Source organism: Anabrus simplex, chromosome 1 (assembly GCF_040414725.1).
Source record: "Anabrus simplex isolate iqAnaSimp1 chromosome 1, ASM4041472v1, whole genome shotgun sequence".
Taxonomy (NCBI): domain Eukaryota; kingdom Metazoa; phylum Arthropoda; class Insecta; order Orthoptera; family Tettigoniidae; genus Anabrus; species Anabrus simplex.
In genome coordinates, this window is record NC_090265.1 from 924176971 (window position 1) to 924193119 (window position 16149).

A 16149-nucleotide genomic window follows, 5' to 3' on the forward strand; every position below is an offset into this window, starting at 1 on the left:
TACTATATTGTGTCATGGAAAGTAATGATGGTGAGTTATCTCATTTACTATACGTATCAGCGTGAGAAACACTAGACTCTCAGTCTTTTTTTGACTTCTCCCCGTTTATCCCACTTCCGACACATTTTCGGCAACAGTTCATTTGATATTATTGAAGTCCGTGAAACATTTGTAAAGCCTTCAGTAAAAGATTCTATCATCTGTTTCAAATGTTATAATATTTCCCGTAATGATAGAATAAACAGAGCAGCTGATCGTGTTGCAGTTTACTTGAAGAATAGTATAATATACAGGATTATTCAGCTAAGATGTCTACCTCAAATAACTCGTAAATAGTTTAAGATATTGATATTTTGTTTCCACTTTCAGTAATGGTACCAAGCGGCTCAATATCTTCTGAGATAATGATATTAACTTTTCTTTTTAAATTTAACTATGCTGTTTTCTACATCTATTATTAAACATTCAAACATTAAAAATTCAACGCCGGGATTATTTTGAAAATCGGACAAGTACTTCTCGATAATATTTAATGTATTTAAACGCTTCATTTCCCTACTGAGGACTGCCTTGTTCGATTCACGCTACGTATGAAACGTGAGGTAGCTGTTGACATAGAGAACTCCTTCACCACCTTCTGACAGCTGGCTGGATATTCGCTATATTGATCCCCAAAGTACACTGTGACAAATTGTATGATTTAACACCTTTAATATCGCCGTAGATAACAGGTAAAGGAAAAATGAATACGCGATGGGTTCTGTTATCCTGACGTGATATTAAACCACACAAGACCGAAAGAGCTAGCCCCGCGGGGTGGGCCGCTTAGCTGTCAGCTTGCTTTCGAGAGATGGTCGGTTCGAACCCCACCACCGGCAGCCGTGAGATGGTCTTCCGTGATTTTCCATTCAACACCATTTTCACTTTAATTAAGGCCATGACCAATGCCTTTCCAGCCCTAGCCCGTTCCCATCGTCGTCGAAAACCCACCTGAGTTAGTGTTAACATTAAAAAAAGAGAACCATACATGACTGACACATGAAGGCCATCTGTCCGTAAAACTTGGCCAAACCGGCATGACGTGGATCCCAACACATCCCCACAAGGTTGTGGGAGAAGTGGCAAGGAAAGCAGAAGAAACATGAATAAACGAAATGAAAATTGCGTAGTAAGAACGTTTTAAAGTAGACTTATGGTAGCAGTGGAACTGAAAATCTGAAGAAGTACAACTGGTACAACTGGGCAATCGCTCCTTCCTGACACTCATCAGAAGGGGAAAAGAAGTGGCTGTGTTCTTCGAAGAATTAATAAAATGAATAGAAAATGAAAATGAAAATGAAAATGAAAATGAAAATGAAAGACCCCCTAGGTTTCGAGATCAGAAACGAACAAGTGTCGACTAAGGTAAGTCCGATAAGAAAAGAAACCTGCCCCACATCTGTTTTTTCCTTCACCTGTTATCTACGATGTTATTAAAGATGTTAAATCATACATTTTATCATAGTGATTTATGACAGCAGTAGAGCGAATACCTAGCTGTCAGAGGAAGGTGAAGTAACTCTGTGTGTCAACAGTCAGCTCGTGTGTTATACGTAGTACGAACCGAAGAGGGCAGACCCTGGAAGATAAATGAAGCACGTGTGAACTTTCTTGAGGAATACTCGTCCGATTTGCAAAATAATCATGGCACTGAATTCATAATATTTGTAAGTTATTGTTTAGGTATAGAAAACACCGTAGTTCTATTTGAAAAATCAAAGTCAGTATTATTATCTCAGCATATACTAACCTAACACCCTGGAAAAGTACTGCAAGTTCGATTATGAATCCGTTGGTAACACTACTGAAAGTGAAAACAGAATGTCCATATCTTGAACGGTTCGCGAGTAGTTTGAGGTGGACATCTTAGCTGAATAACTCTCTATAGTGTATTTTCGTCCAAACTTTGTTACGTGCAGCGGAAAATATTAATAACTACTTTGCTTACAATCAGCTTTCAACTCTCACTTATCAAGAAGTGTCTTTTATCTCCACGCAACGAGAGGTGTATGAAGCAATTGCCACCTTCAAGTAGACACAGATTATTGGTCTTCAGAGCTACAATACCGGTAAAAAAAAAAACTTCACTGACAACTGTTGCAGTGCTACTATTTTTTCTGTGCGCGTGTGATTATACTGTAGGAACACAAAAACAATAAAACTGTGAAATCTGAGAACACACTCATGCATACCTCATAGAACTCTTCTGATAGGTCAAGATGCCACCTATGAAGATGATATTGAACGTGATTTTTAGAATGATCCAGCGATACAGCTAGGAAATGAGACAACTTCAGAAAGCGGTCCATCATAACGTAGCAGTGACGAGTGCAATGGTTCCTCTTATTTTCCATCACCACCAAAGAAGAATAGAACATCATTTCCTGAAGGTTACATGGCTGACGCTTTCAAAATCTGGACGAAACAGCCAAGAGGAAATGATCCTCCACAATGGTGCCCTCCTGGAGTAGCCCTAGACATGTCCCCTAGAGTCAAATTCCCTACCGTAATGGCACAAAAACACAAATGAAAACAAGAAAGTTTTGCAAAACTTCGAAAAGACGCTGAAACGACATGGCAGAAACAGGAAGGTGTTACAAGAAAGAATAAATAACGAGGTGGGTGATCAGTGCATTGCAATGCGAAAACAACATGGAATTATACACGACCGAATGCTACGAATCTGGGCGATGTCTTTTAAAACACAAATTGATCCAAATAACACCTTAACACAAAGCTTCCAAATCGTGGCAGCAGCAGTTCAAGAGAAATACAAGATTGTTTCTCGCAATATCACGCAAAAAGTTGGCAGCAGATTTGTTGGTGATACCGCTGATATGTAGAAGAGAAAGCTGGTGAGTTTGTTACGAAAGTAACTTGTTCCATTGAAGAGTATAATTTTACACTAGAGCAGATAATTAATGCAGATCCGTCAATACTTTGTAAAGAGCTACGTTATGGGAGAACTCTTGCCGTTAAGGGAGCAAAGACGATTCATAGTACCATGGTTTTTTTTGCAACGACCACCTATTCATGAATGATAGTGCCTGTTATTTTAACGGTGGGCACCCTTCTTCCACACATGTGTGTTTTTGTCTCGGAACCCAGTGGGAAATTTCCAGCAAGCATGGCACTTGAATTACCGAATGTGAAAGCATATACAACCAAATCACCAAACATGCCAAAACGGGTTCTGAAAGTATTCCTGGAACAGCTGGCCAGATTTGCACACTAGAGATCGTGTTCTTGTTTTGGTTTTCTTAGGTAGCAAATAAAAGTGATGCTCTATGCAATGAGACAGTTCCTGAAGATGTTGAATTTTACAAGAAACTGTTTGAATTTTACAAGAAGCTCATTCCTGCAAAATGTACTGGATTGGTTTAACCAGTGAATATTTTCTTTTTCCGTCCATTCAAAAGTATGGTATAGTTCATCGCAGATACGATAGTGTTATCGTCCACAGTTAAAGTGTGGCAAAGAGAAGAGTTTCTTCGCATTCATTCGTTTGTGCACTTCCAATTTTCGGCAAATACATTCAAACAATTGATTCGATTCGCTTTCTTCAAATGTGGTTACACTGATGAACATCCACGATCATTTCAGATACCTTCCGAATACTGTTTCTAGAATAGTTTGGAAGAAGAATGTTTCAAAGATAATTGTGTTCAGCTTGCCTTCATTCAATGTGCTCAATGTGAAAGATGTTTATATCTAGACCACGGATTACTTATCGACCTTGATTTCTACTGCACTTGAATTCTTATAGGTGCGTAATATATTTTATTTCCAGAATTTAAACGTTTCTGAATGCATTTGCTCGCTCATCTACAATATTCTTCCGCGTCTGGACTAATCTGCACTAGGAGTCCTGTCTTTATGTGTACTCATAGTCTATATTTAGTAGCTCGTAACTCCTAAGTTTCTTGCCCATAGCAGCTGTAATTTACATAGTATGCATATTAGATAGATAGATAAGGAATGGGTGAGCCCTGCATTCGCGGGGCTCAACACGTAGATCTGTGAAGACCCTTTGTGTCCCTTAAACGGATTTGCCTAGTCCAGCCCTAGTGCTCCCATAAGGGATACCAGTGTCCGGATGTTGCCATTCTTAATGTCTTCCAGGCTCACAAAATCTGAGCCAAGTTAACGATGTCTAGTGCTTGCAAGAGCCTCGCACTGATATAACACATGCGCGGAGGTCTCTTCCTCCCTACTGCATCTTCTACACATCGGATCCTGACTGATTTTCATGATGTGTAGGTGTCTCTGTAAGGTATTGTGGCCTGTCAACAGTCCAACTACCATTCGCATTCTTGTCCAATTCAAATTTATCAGGACCTTTCTGTAACTTGGGCTAGGCCCTTTGATAAGTTCACGTGCCCGCCTTTCTGTGGTTAGCCTCTTCCTAATGTCTAAGTGAGACTGGTTTGTCAACTGGGATACTACCAGTTTCACACTTCGGAGTGACACTCCTAGGAAGGGCTCTGGTCCTATGAAAGGACTTTTTGAGCCTTGTTTCACTAGTTTGTCAGCTTCTTCATTTCCACTGATTCCTGTGTTCCCAGAGACCCATAATAGGATAACTGGGGTAAGTTTACACAGCTTATATAACATCCTTTGGCACTCCCATACCATTTTTGATGTTGTTCTAACTGCGCTTAGTGCTTTCAACGCTGCCTGGCTGTCGCTGCAAATGGTGATGCATCTTCTACGTCCAGGCATGTTCCATACATGTACAGCACAGGCCAGTATTGCATATACTTCGGCTTGGAAAACAGTAGCATATTTACCCATAGGAAGGGAGAGCCTTATCTTAGGCCCCCAGACACCGGCACCTGTGCCCGTCTCTGTCCGCGAGCCATCTGTGTACCATATACAGCCCCCAGACCTAAGAAGGGCCCCAGCATCCGCGGCACACTCCTACTACTGTGAATTTATCTCAGATTAAAAGCAGGCTTCATCAGTTTCCCGATCATCATTGTCGCAGGGAAGGTCTGATAAAGCCTTGTAAGAATAGAAGCATGACCTCTATTCGGATCCTTGAAAGACCATCCTACGAGTGACCAGAGGCGGTAAGCACTCATCCCCGCTAATTCCTTAACTTATAAATGTAAGGAAATGGCCTCCATTGCACATAATGGTGTAGTATCCATTGCCCATGTTATTCCTAGACACGCAAATCTTTCGACACTGTTTAACTTGGTGGTCGCAGTTTTACTCTCAGAACTTGACCACCAGACTAAAGATGCGAAGGTGATCGTGGGCCGTACAATAGAAATATAAAGCCACTGGACCTCCCTAGGTCCTAGGCCCCAAGTCTTTCCGACGGCCCTGCGACAGGCCCACATAATCTTGCGGGCCTTACCCACCTTATGGTCTATATGTTTCTTCCAACTCAGTCTTGCCTCGAGGATTACCCCTAGGTACTTAACTGAGGTTGTATTAACTTTTTCCCAAATAGGAAAGGCTCTGACAGTCCGTCTAGACCCTTCCTCCTGGTAAATACCAAGAGCTCCGTCTTGTCGGGCTTAGCCGACAAGTCCGTGTCGTGGCACCCACTTTCCACCCTGCGTAGGGAGCTCTGTACGAGCTCTGAAACCGTACTGGGAAAATTTCCCACCACCATCAGGCTAATGTCATCTGCATAGCCTTGGGCATAAATTCCTCCAGCATTTAACCTGGTAAGTAGTTCATCCACTACCAGACACCATAATGTTGGTGATAATACTCCTCCTTGTGGACATCCCCTGTCTATATTAGCTCTCAACATTACGGCGTTGAGGGTAAACAGAACTTGACGGCCCTGCAGTGAGGCCATAATCCACTTTATGAGCATCCTGCTCACTCCACTTCTCTCTAGACTAAGTTCTATGGAGCCTAAAGATGTGTAGTTAAAGGCCCCTTCTGTATATAGGAATACCACCATAGCAAGTTGTTGCTGATCCAAGGCACTCTCAGCCTGGTAACAAGCTGGTGTAGTGCCGTCTCAACCGACTTCCCTGATTGGTATGCATGTTGTTGAGGATGCAGGGGACAGTCTCTCAATACTTTCTCCCTGATATGTCTATCCACCAGTCTTTCCAAAGTCTTCAAAAGAAAAGACGTTAGACTAATGGGTCTATAATCCTTAGGTCTAGTATATGAAGACCTTCCGGGTTTAGGTATATACACTACCTTCCCCTGACGCCACAAGGAATATACGTACCCCATAGTGAGATAGGCTCTAAAAATTCTGACCAGGTATGGTATATGGACCGCGCCCGCTTCCTGAAGAAGTGCTGGGAAGATCTCATCTATTCCTGGTCTTTTATAAGGAGCAAAAGATTCTAATGCCCACTTCACCCTTCTTGGGGTAACAATCCCTGCGGCTTCCTTACAACCACTTCTATCGGGTCTGAAGGATCCGCTCGATTCTACTTCACTATTCGTGACTACTGAATCTGAAAAGTGGGCATCAAGCAATAAGCTCAGGGTCTTCCTCTCTGTGGATGTATATCCACCCGAAGGCGACTCCAATGAGCCCAGCCTTGCCCTTCCATCCAAGGTTAGAATTTTATGAAGCCTTGCCGCTTCATGTTGACTCTCAATGGAGTAACAAAATTGTCTCCAAGATTTCTTAAAAGCCTTTTTGACTTCTGACTTGTACTTTTTTTGTGATTCTTTGTAAGAATCTAGACTTTCTTGGTCTTGAAGTTCCCTGTATTTGTTCCAAAGCCTTCGGTGTTTCTCCTCAGTTGTTCAAGATAACTGTTCCACTTGAAGCTTCCTGTTACTCCTTTTGCCTTAACGACTGGTCAGTTTAATTCATAAGAGGTAACTAGTGTCTGTGTGAGAAAGCTCACACTGAGCTCCAGCTCCTCCTTATTCTTGATTATATTTGAGGGTCCTCCTTCCAGTCCCCTCCTCACGTCCTCCCTAAAAGGCGTCCAATTGGTTCGTCTAGGATTCCTGTAAGATGAGATCTCGAAGGAGCCCTCTATATGAAACACAATGTGTCTGTGATCTGACAAGGAAGGCTCCTAAGAAACTTTCCAGTCTTTAAATTCCTGTATGATTCCCATGGAGCCCAGGGTAAGATCTATGATCCCCTCACTCCAAGGTAGTGGTATCACCTATGTTCATGATCTCAAGATCAGTTGTACATAGAAATTCCATGAAATGCTCTCCCCTTCGGTTTGTATATTTGCTTCCCCAAATGCTGTGATGAGCATTGGCGTCACATAGTACTATGAGGTTAAGTCCTTGTTTCCTGCAGTATGTCACCAGTCTCTTGAACTCCTCCGCCGGGGGTGGAGATTCAGAGTCTCCTGGGAAATATGCAGAACAGACAACCAAATCTCTTGGCTGCACGCCCTCTTCATATCTCACTAGAACTGCTACAAGGTCTCTAGTAATGAAGCCCGGTATAGCCCAGGCGTTATTATCCTTAACTAGTATACATGCTCTAGGCTTCTCCTCCCCTACTCCACTGAATAGAGTGAAGCCTGCGCATTTTAGTCCCATGATATGTCCCTGTCTAAGCCAGGGTTCTTGTATCAGGGCGACCGAAAACTCACCTTTCTGGATACTTCTTATAAGTACCCTAGAGGCCGCTATACAATGTTGTATGTTTGCTTGTATGAAAGTAAGCATTCCTTACCTTCATGCAATGCTTTACCTTATGCAGTATTCGAACGTGCAGCTCCGTCTCCCGCGATGATTCCTGAGGCTTGGCTGCCCCGGTTCCTGCCCAGGCTCCCGCTCCTTGCCCCTGCTAGTCTCAGTGTTGTCTGTGGTGGGGTCAGTCCTCTGCTTGTCGCGTTTGCCCTCCACCAGGTTGAAGATAGCAACATGCACCCCGCAGAAGATCTTCTTCCCCACCACTTTTTCCACATCCCTGGAGTTCATGCTGACCACAAGGCGGACTCCTCTCTTCTCCTCCTTGCGGTCGTAGATTATCCAGCTGTTGGGATTTAGACCATGGTTCTAGCGTGCCATTCTTCCCGAAAGGACATTGTTATCCTTTGGTTGTCCTGGTATCCAGACCATGACTCTCTTATAGGAGAGGAGTTTATCCGCCCACAATTGTGAGCCTGGCTCCTTCCCACGGCTGCATATCTGTAACAAGACTAGAAAGCCATGTTACAGTCTCATCATTCTCTGCAATGATGATGGCCGCACCTCTCGACAGATAGCAGTCTAGGAACTGAGGCTTAATTGGCCCCTGCTCCGGAAGCTCATCTATCGATTGGTGATAACCTCCTCTACAGACTCCACCTGTTTTTCAGTTAGCTGCTGGTCACGATATCCTACAGGCACTATGGCCAACCTGATCCCAGCTTTAGCTATCCTGGCATACTCCACCTTGGGTCTTTTGTGGGCTTGCCGACCTTCTTCTGGGATTGCCCCCGACAGGAGTCGTTTTCCCACTGGCGTCTTAGTGGGTGGAGTCCTCTGTGCCCTGGAAGCAGAGCCCTTTTCAGGGTCCCGTCTCCTGTGCCCATTGGATCCCCCCGCAGTCGTCGTTGTCGTGGCAGTAGAAGGCCTCTTAGCTCCAGCAGTTAGGCCCTCTTTGGCCTGCTCTCGGGCCTTTAAAGCCTTCTTGTACCTCCTCTTCTCAGCGCCGGAGCGCTGTTTTTTCTTCTTCTTCTTCTTCTTCTGGACTAGAAGATTGCCCACCTCTAGAGTGAGCTCTCTTACCGTCGAGGTCGTACTGTCCGAGGATATCTCCGAAGAGTCCCCACCGATTGTTGTCGAGCTGGTGTTTCTCTCGGAGGCCCCAGAGGAGCTCTCCGTTTTCTGGGTGGCTACGGTACTCATGTCGGTCCCACGAGTAGCTAGAGAAATATAATGTCCGCCCTGGCAGAGCCCCGCATACCCGGGTAGGGCTACTTACTTCGAGAAGGCGCCAAGTATCTCGAAGGCTCCGTTCAAGACACATCTCCCATATGCCATGCACCCCATCGGCACGGGTCGCGTTACACCTTAGGGTTGGGTGGTGCTTTAGCTTCCTCCTCCTTGTATACCGAATGGTTAGCCAATAGGGCTTCATTCGGCATCACAAGAAAGGAGCTACTAGTCCCCCTCACCACGCAGAGGATCTTCAATTGAAGAAGGTAACCGAGGTTATCCCCCCTACAATTGTAGAAGCACAAACACGAGGGGGTAGTATGCATATTTCGATATTGTCTATTTAACACACTATATAGATTCAAAATGTGCGTGACAACAGATGGGTAAGGGAATGCAAGAGAGCTTTCGAACCGAAAGAAGTAAATTCGTTTCAGCTGAGAACGTTTATTTATAGAGAAATGAGTTTGAAATATGCATGATCAATAGAACAAACGTTAAATTTTGTTTCCCCTTATACATTGACTCATCCTTGATCTGTACCTATAAGTTAATGATACCGAGCTAGATAGCTGCAGTCGCTTAAGTGCGGCCAGTATCCAGTATTCGGGAGATAGTAGGTTCGAACCCCACTGTCGGCAGCCCTGAAAATGATTTTCCGTGGTTTCCCATTTTCACACCAGTCAAATGCTGGGGCTGTACCTTAATTAAGGCCATGGCCGCTTCCTTCCCACTCCTAGCCCTTCCCTGTCCAATCGTTGCCATAAGACCTATCTGTGTCGGTGCGACGTAAAGCAACTAGCAAAAAAAAAAAGATAAGTTAATGATGCTATAACGATAAACTTCCCTTTATTCCCAAAAATTATATAAAATTACAAGATGTGTGAATATATAAACCTTTTATTTGTGTATCTTGGTTATACAGGCTGTTGAAAATTGCCTGAAGAAATGTCACCAGGATATACTGTATTAGGCTAATTAATATACAGAGTTATATTCTGTATCTCGGCATTTTCCGCTTCGGTGATATGGCGAATTCCACCGGAAACTGCATCTATATGAAAAATATGACTTGACGCATAAATGGGATAGTCAATGTATGGGAAACTGGATATATTATGAAAAATAAATGGCGTATGGCCTCCCGAGAGGCCTGGTGCAGGTCTTTTTCTAGTAGACGGCCTATTAGGCGACCTGCATGTCTGTGAAGATGAAGATGAGGGCCCTACCTAGGATGATTTCTAATGTTGAATACGCCAGTACGCTGACCATTCGGCCAACGAGTCGGACGATATATTATGAAGAGTCATGTGAAACAAATTATTTTCTAAACATTTGAAATGCTCGAATTTCCCATTTGATCGAAGTGTAAGTTCCTTTGTTAATTATATTCATGTTGATGCATAAGTTTGCATCGTGATGAGAGAGAAGATTTCTCGCTTAGTTCTGACCATTCTGTATATTACTAACCTTAAATTACAGATGATACTGTTCCATATATCAAAGTTAAAAATCAAAATCATATTATTCCAACCAGCTGGAAGTATCGCTGTCTAAGAGAATGCAAGAGATCTTAAGATGACCGGCGAAGTTCAGGTGGCAAGACGTTGGCGCTTTGCCACTGGAAGTCCAGCATAGGTCAAAAGTGTAGGCCTACGTCTTGTTGCTATTGTGTGTTTAAATGTAAAATAGATTCAAAATACAGTGTTACTGAAATAAAAATTCAGCTACTTACACTATAAAAAATGGAGCTTCTCATAGAATAAATAACGTGCTGAGTGAGCATCGATCCTGTTACGGAGTTATCCGTGGTAGTTAGAGGTGAAAGAAGGTGCGGGCGGGAATAGGTCTCAACTTACGAAATTAAAGTTAATTTAAAACTTTAACAAAGGTTATATTTTCTTCTCAAAATCAACAAATGACAACTAATAACAAAGATGTAACAGGTACCAAGTAGCAGGTTAACAATTTAAGAATTTACAGAGCCCCAGGATTAATTTCTGAGCTCTCAGCTCACCACTACAATAGTTACAGGGCAGAAAACCCTTAAGTACAAGGAGCACTTGCTCCTAATTACAATGTTAAGATGAAAAGAGCAGACCGCTCTCAATTTTACCAGCCTGTCAAAGGCTACAACAACCTTCATTCCTAACTGCCCATAAGGCACACATACAGTGAAACGGGGGTATCTTGTACCCAACCTACAGGGCCTTCACATGAAGAAAACAAACACTGGGTTAATTAAATGGCCCAACAAACCAACTTGACTGGAGGCGTAGCTTGCACTCCTACATGAAACTTCTTAAAACCTAGGTGGCACTCGGCCAGTTATACAGGGGCTAATCCCATACTATGGAGGTGACACGATAAGAAAAATTTTATTACATTACGAAGAGAAGAAAAACGTTTATGAAAACGTAGTCACCTCAAAACAATATGAGTGGGAGCTCGAGAGGGTTAGGCACTCTCTATCCCAATTTGTAGTTAAAGAGAGGAAATTTTACCAAATGTCTATTACATTTTAAAGATAGGTTACATGAGAAAAGTTTCGAACCTGCCCCGAGGGTTAAACTGCTGAGCTAGCAAGAAATAAAGTTATTAAACGACCATTACCTTGTGGATGAACTGCTGCCCGAAGAAAGAGGCGCTTCCCGCCCCCTGCTATATATGTTCACACACTGCGAAAGATGTTACTGAAGTGGCCCCGAGACAAGAAAATCAGCAGTTTATATGCCCTCGTGGAACATTCGAGACCTTTCATGAATGATAACAACCCGCCCGTAAATTTTTATTGGTCGGCTAAAGATTACAAGTCAAAACTGAAGAAGACATCTAGGATTGGTGGAAAATTAATTACAGAAATTACTCATTGGTCAAATTCAAAACTGGCGGAAAGAGAAGGGTTTATACAGCCAACCCAAAAAATGAATGAAAGAAATTTAACAAAGAACAAACTTATGAATACCTAATTTCTTCAAAAAAACAGTTCCTTCACTTCGCACTAGGGTGCACAATTATCGTTCTTAAGTAGTGCCATCTAGAAGAGAATGTCCACACTTCTTGCTACAGAGCAAACAAAAATACATCGAAATGGACACAGTTCAGAACACTTCAAAATTTACAATAGCGACATCTTCTGAGAAGCGTAGGAATTAATATGGTTGTTAAAGTTCAGACTTTCTCCAGTAGAGGAGTATCAACTGGCGCAATGTTTGAATTAGCGGCGTGGAGGTGTACCACCCGGTACAGATCCTATTGTCAAAATTTATTAAAAATAGGAAATCATAAGGGGGAAAGCCAAAACGTAAAACAAAAACCGTATATTTTGTAATAACAAATAGAAAGAGAATTTAACCTGTGGAAAACAAAATGTGAGAGCTTGCAGTGCAATAGGGAACATGCATGATCCGGGGTTTTAATTAAAAATATGCTAATCTGATTCAAAATTTCATGAAGAATTCAAAAATGTGATCAGAATGTACAAATAATAACTCCAAACATGATAAAAATCTACAAAAATGTCACGTCACGCAAGTACGCGATCTCATTGGTCTGACGTCATCGTACAGGTTGACTGAATTAGCAGACGAAATAACACATAGTGTGCTGTGAGAAGCAGGATACACTTCGCGTATTTCTACTTTATGTTAGTGTCTGGTATGGTTAAATTCGAGGTCTATACATTGGATAATAATCTGAGTGGTATATTTTAGACTTAAAATGAATCCTGCACAGACAGTGAGGCTGAAAACTTACAAATGGTGTATAGTTCCGATGTGCAATAGCACATCGCATACCATCCCAAACAAATTGTTTATAAATGTTCCAAAGAAGCTAAAACTAGGGAGAAATGGATTTTGGCGAGCCGGAGAAATGCTGGTGATATATCAGAAAAGTCTATACTTTATTTTTTTGAAGATTTTAACGTAAGATGAATTTGTTTGAATTTTCAAATCACTTTTCCATGTCAGCTGTTCTAGTGGTAAAACTTTAAATTTTAATGTATGATGCTTTATTTAAATGCTTCAATTACATCTTGGAATATGAAAGTAATAAACAGTGCAGTATTCTCCAAACCTAACCTATGTTTTGGGTGATCCATGTCAAGATAATAAATCAAAGGGGTTATGAACCATTTTGACAGTTCTAATTCTACCAATATATCTTGGCATGAGACAGTTATGTATGTCTTTATTGAAGAGCTTAATTGGTAAAGAAATTTAGGCTATATCTAAATACTCTATAATGTAACAAAGAATAGGCGTGTACATTATGAAAGGAAACAACGTGCATTTAACAAATGTATAACTCTACACAAAACCAATGCTTGTCTGTTGGGGTCTTATAAGTTAACAATGCTCAATTATAATAATTATCATAATATTAATGAAATAAATAACATAATTGCACACAGGTGGAAATAGTGATGTAGGTGTTTAAAATATTATCCAACTTAGCCTAAGTTTTAGGTTATACAAGCCAAGTCAATAAACCGAAAGGTAAAAATACCGCGCGAGTTGGCCGTGCGGTTAGGAGCGCGCAGCTGTGAGCTAGTATCCGGGAGATAGTGGGTTTTGAACCCCACTGCCGGCAGCCCTGAAGATGGTTTTCCGTGGTTTCCCATTTTCACACCAGGCAAATGCTGAGGCTGTACCTAAGGCCACGGCCGCTTTGTTCCTATTCCTAAGCCTTTCCTGTCCCATTGTCGCCATAAGACCTATATGTGACGGTGTGACGTAAAGCAAACAGCAAAAAAAAAAGTAAAAGTCACAGCACCCAAAGACATTCCTGTATTGAGCGACTAAAATGTCACCAGGACACTTTTCTTTCTTGATATGCTCAGCTTGTTAAAAGCCAAATGTAATTAATGTTATTGGCTTCACGCCCCGCTAACTACTTCTACGACTTTTGGGAGACGCCGATGTGCAGGAATTTAGTCCTGCAGTTCTTTTTACGTGCCAGTAAATCTACCGACACGAGACTGACGTATTTGAGCACCTTCAACTACCACCGGACTGAACCAGGATCGAACCTGCCAAGTTGGGGTCAGAAGGCCAGCACCTCAACCGTCTGAACCACTCAGCCCGACTTGTGAAAACTAGATGAAGTCATATTTATCTTTATCATGTTTAATTTTTTCCCTCCACAAAGATATTTAATTCTCTTTCATGGGCCCCGGAAGTGGGTAGGCCAGTTGTCCCAACCATAAATATATATTTTTTTGGGAATGATAGATTATAGCCCTATAGTACTATGATCTTTCTTTCTTTCTTTCTTTCCTTCTTTCTTTCTTTCTTAATCAGTTTATCCTTCAGGGTTGGTTTTCTCTCGGACTCAGCGAGGGATTTCACCTCTACCACTTCAAGGGCAGTGTCCTGGAACGTGAGACTTTGAGTATGGTGATGAAACTGATGAGGAGGGCCATTACCTCGCCCAGGCGGCCTCACCTATTATGCTCAACAGGGGCCTTGTTGGAGGATGGGAGGATCGGAAGGGATAGACAAGGAAGAGGGAAGGAAACGGCCGTGGCCTTAGGTGCCTGGAGGAGAAGTAGGAAAATACGAAAAACCACTTCGAGGATGGCTGAGGTGGGATTCGAAACCGTTCTACTCAGTTGACCTCCCGAGGCTGAGTAGAGCCCGTTCCAGCCCTCGTACTATTTGTTTTCAACTTTCATGGCAGAGCCGGGAATCGAAACCGGGCCTCCGGGAGTGGCACACATTAACCACTACACCACAGAAACGGACTAGTACTATAATGCTACCTATATGTTTATGTTAGTGCTGAAATCCGATTTCTTACTTTACTAATGCTGAAAGCCCGAAAATGTAATGTTATTCTTTAATAGGGGAATCAGTCTAGAAGGAAATGTTGAAAGTGATGTGATATCTATCCAGGTTCGTTGTTATCCTAATACTATGGGTTACAGTATATTGCACGTATATAAAAGACGCCACTTACAAACTTGCTTGTTATCCGCGAATTTCTGCGGCCACGAAAGTCACATTTTTCAAGAATGATGACATCTACACATGGTAGATTGTCTGACTGTGCTGTTTTGAACGTTTCTTCTGTCATTTCGAAGTTATTCGCGATCATGAATAATAAACAATCGGCTTTTAGCAACGGCTGATGCACAACGACTGGTAGAGCTCCATGCGGTACTGGATCGTGACGTCACAGCGCGCCGCTTACGTCAGAGGCCGTTTCACTCGCCTTGCGGAAAGGCACTATTAAATATTTTTTTAATGGTAGAAAACAAGGCAACATACCACAATGTAATACGTTTACGTACTATTTCATTGGTGTACTTTTCAAAAAAAATATTTTTGAAAATGATGCATGTTCCCAATTGCGAAGGTCTCTAGAGTTAGGGTAAGTTATTTTATAATGATGCCTAATTTATGTTTCATTGTCACTCACTGCCAGATTTTATTCGTTGATGTATACTCATTCATTAAAATTAGAAAATCAGACCTAAATAACTTTAAAATAAATGTAGGCGTATTTATACTCTGTAACTCAAAAAGATTTTTCCTTTGTTAGTGGTTTAACGTCGCACCAACTCAGGAGGATTTTGGCGATAATGGTCTAAAGGCTCTAACCGGACAGATTGTATATATTTACAAGTTGACTTACGTCGCACCGACACAGGTGGGTGATATGGCGACGATTGGGATAGAAAACGGCTAGGAGTTGGAAGGAAGCAGCCGTGGCCTTAATTAAGATACAGCGCCAACATTTTCCTCGTGTGAAAATGGGAAACCAGAAAAACCCACTATCTCTAGAACACTGGACATTGACCGCACCTAAACGGCTGCAGCTATTGAGCTCGGTGCAAAGATATAGTCCGTCGCCTTAATTAAGACAACGTGACAGTATTTGTGCGATGTGCAAGTCGGAAACTATGGAAAACCATCTTCAGGGCTGCCATTATCGGTATTCGAACTCACAATCTCGCACATGCCAATTCACAGCTGCACGACTCGCACTGCGTAGCCAGCTCGATCAATATCAATTTTCTACCAATGGGCTTCAGGTCCATTCACTACAAATATATTTTATGTTAATGTGATGAATTAACAATCATCATAACAGTTTATGCTGTTCAAATTGTATAATATAGAAACCCACTGTCAGCAGAAATGTTCCGTGGTTTCCCATTTTTCTCACCAGGCAAATACTAAGGCTGTACCTTAATTAAGGCCACGGTTGCTTCTTTCCTACTCCTAGGCCTTTGTTATACCATAGTCGCCATAAGTACTATCTGTGTCGGTGCAA

General features: G+C 42.1%; 1 protein-coding gene across 1 annotated transcript in view; it reads left to right on the plus strand.

The window, feature by feature from the left end:
- Positions 1-16149, plus strand: part of Fife (regulating synaptic membrane exocytosis protein fife) — a 969278-nt gene that overhangs the window by 678233 nt on the left and 274896 nt on the right. The window lies entirely within an intron of this gene.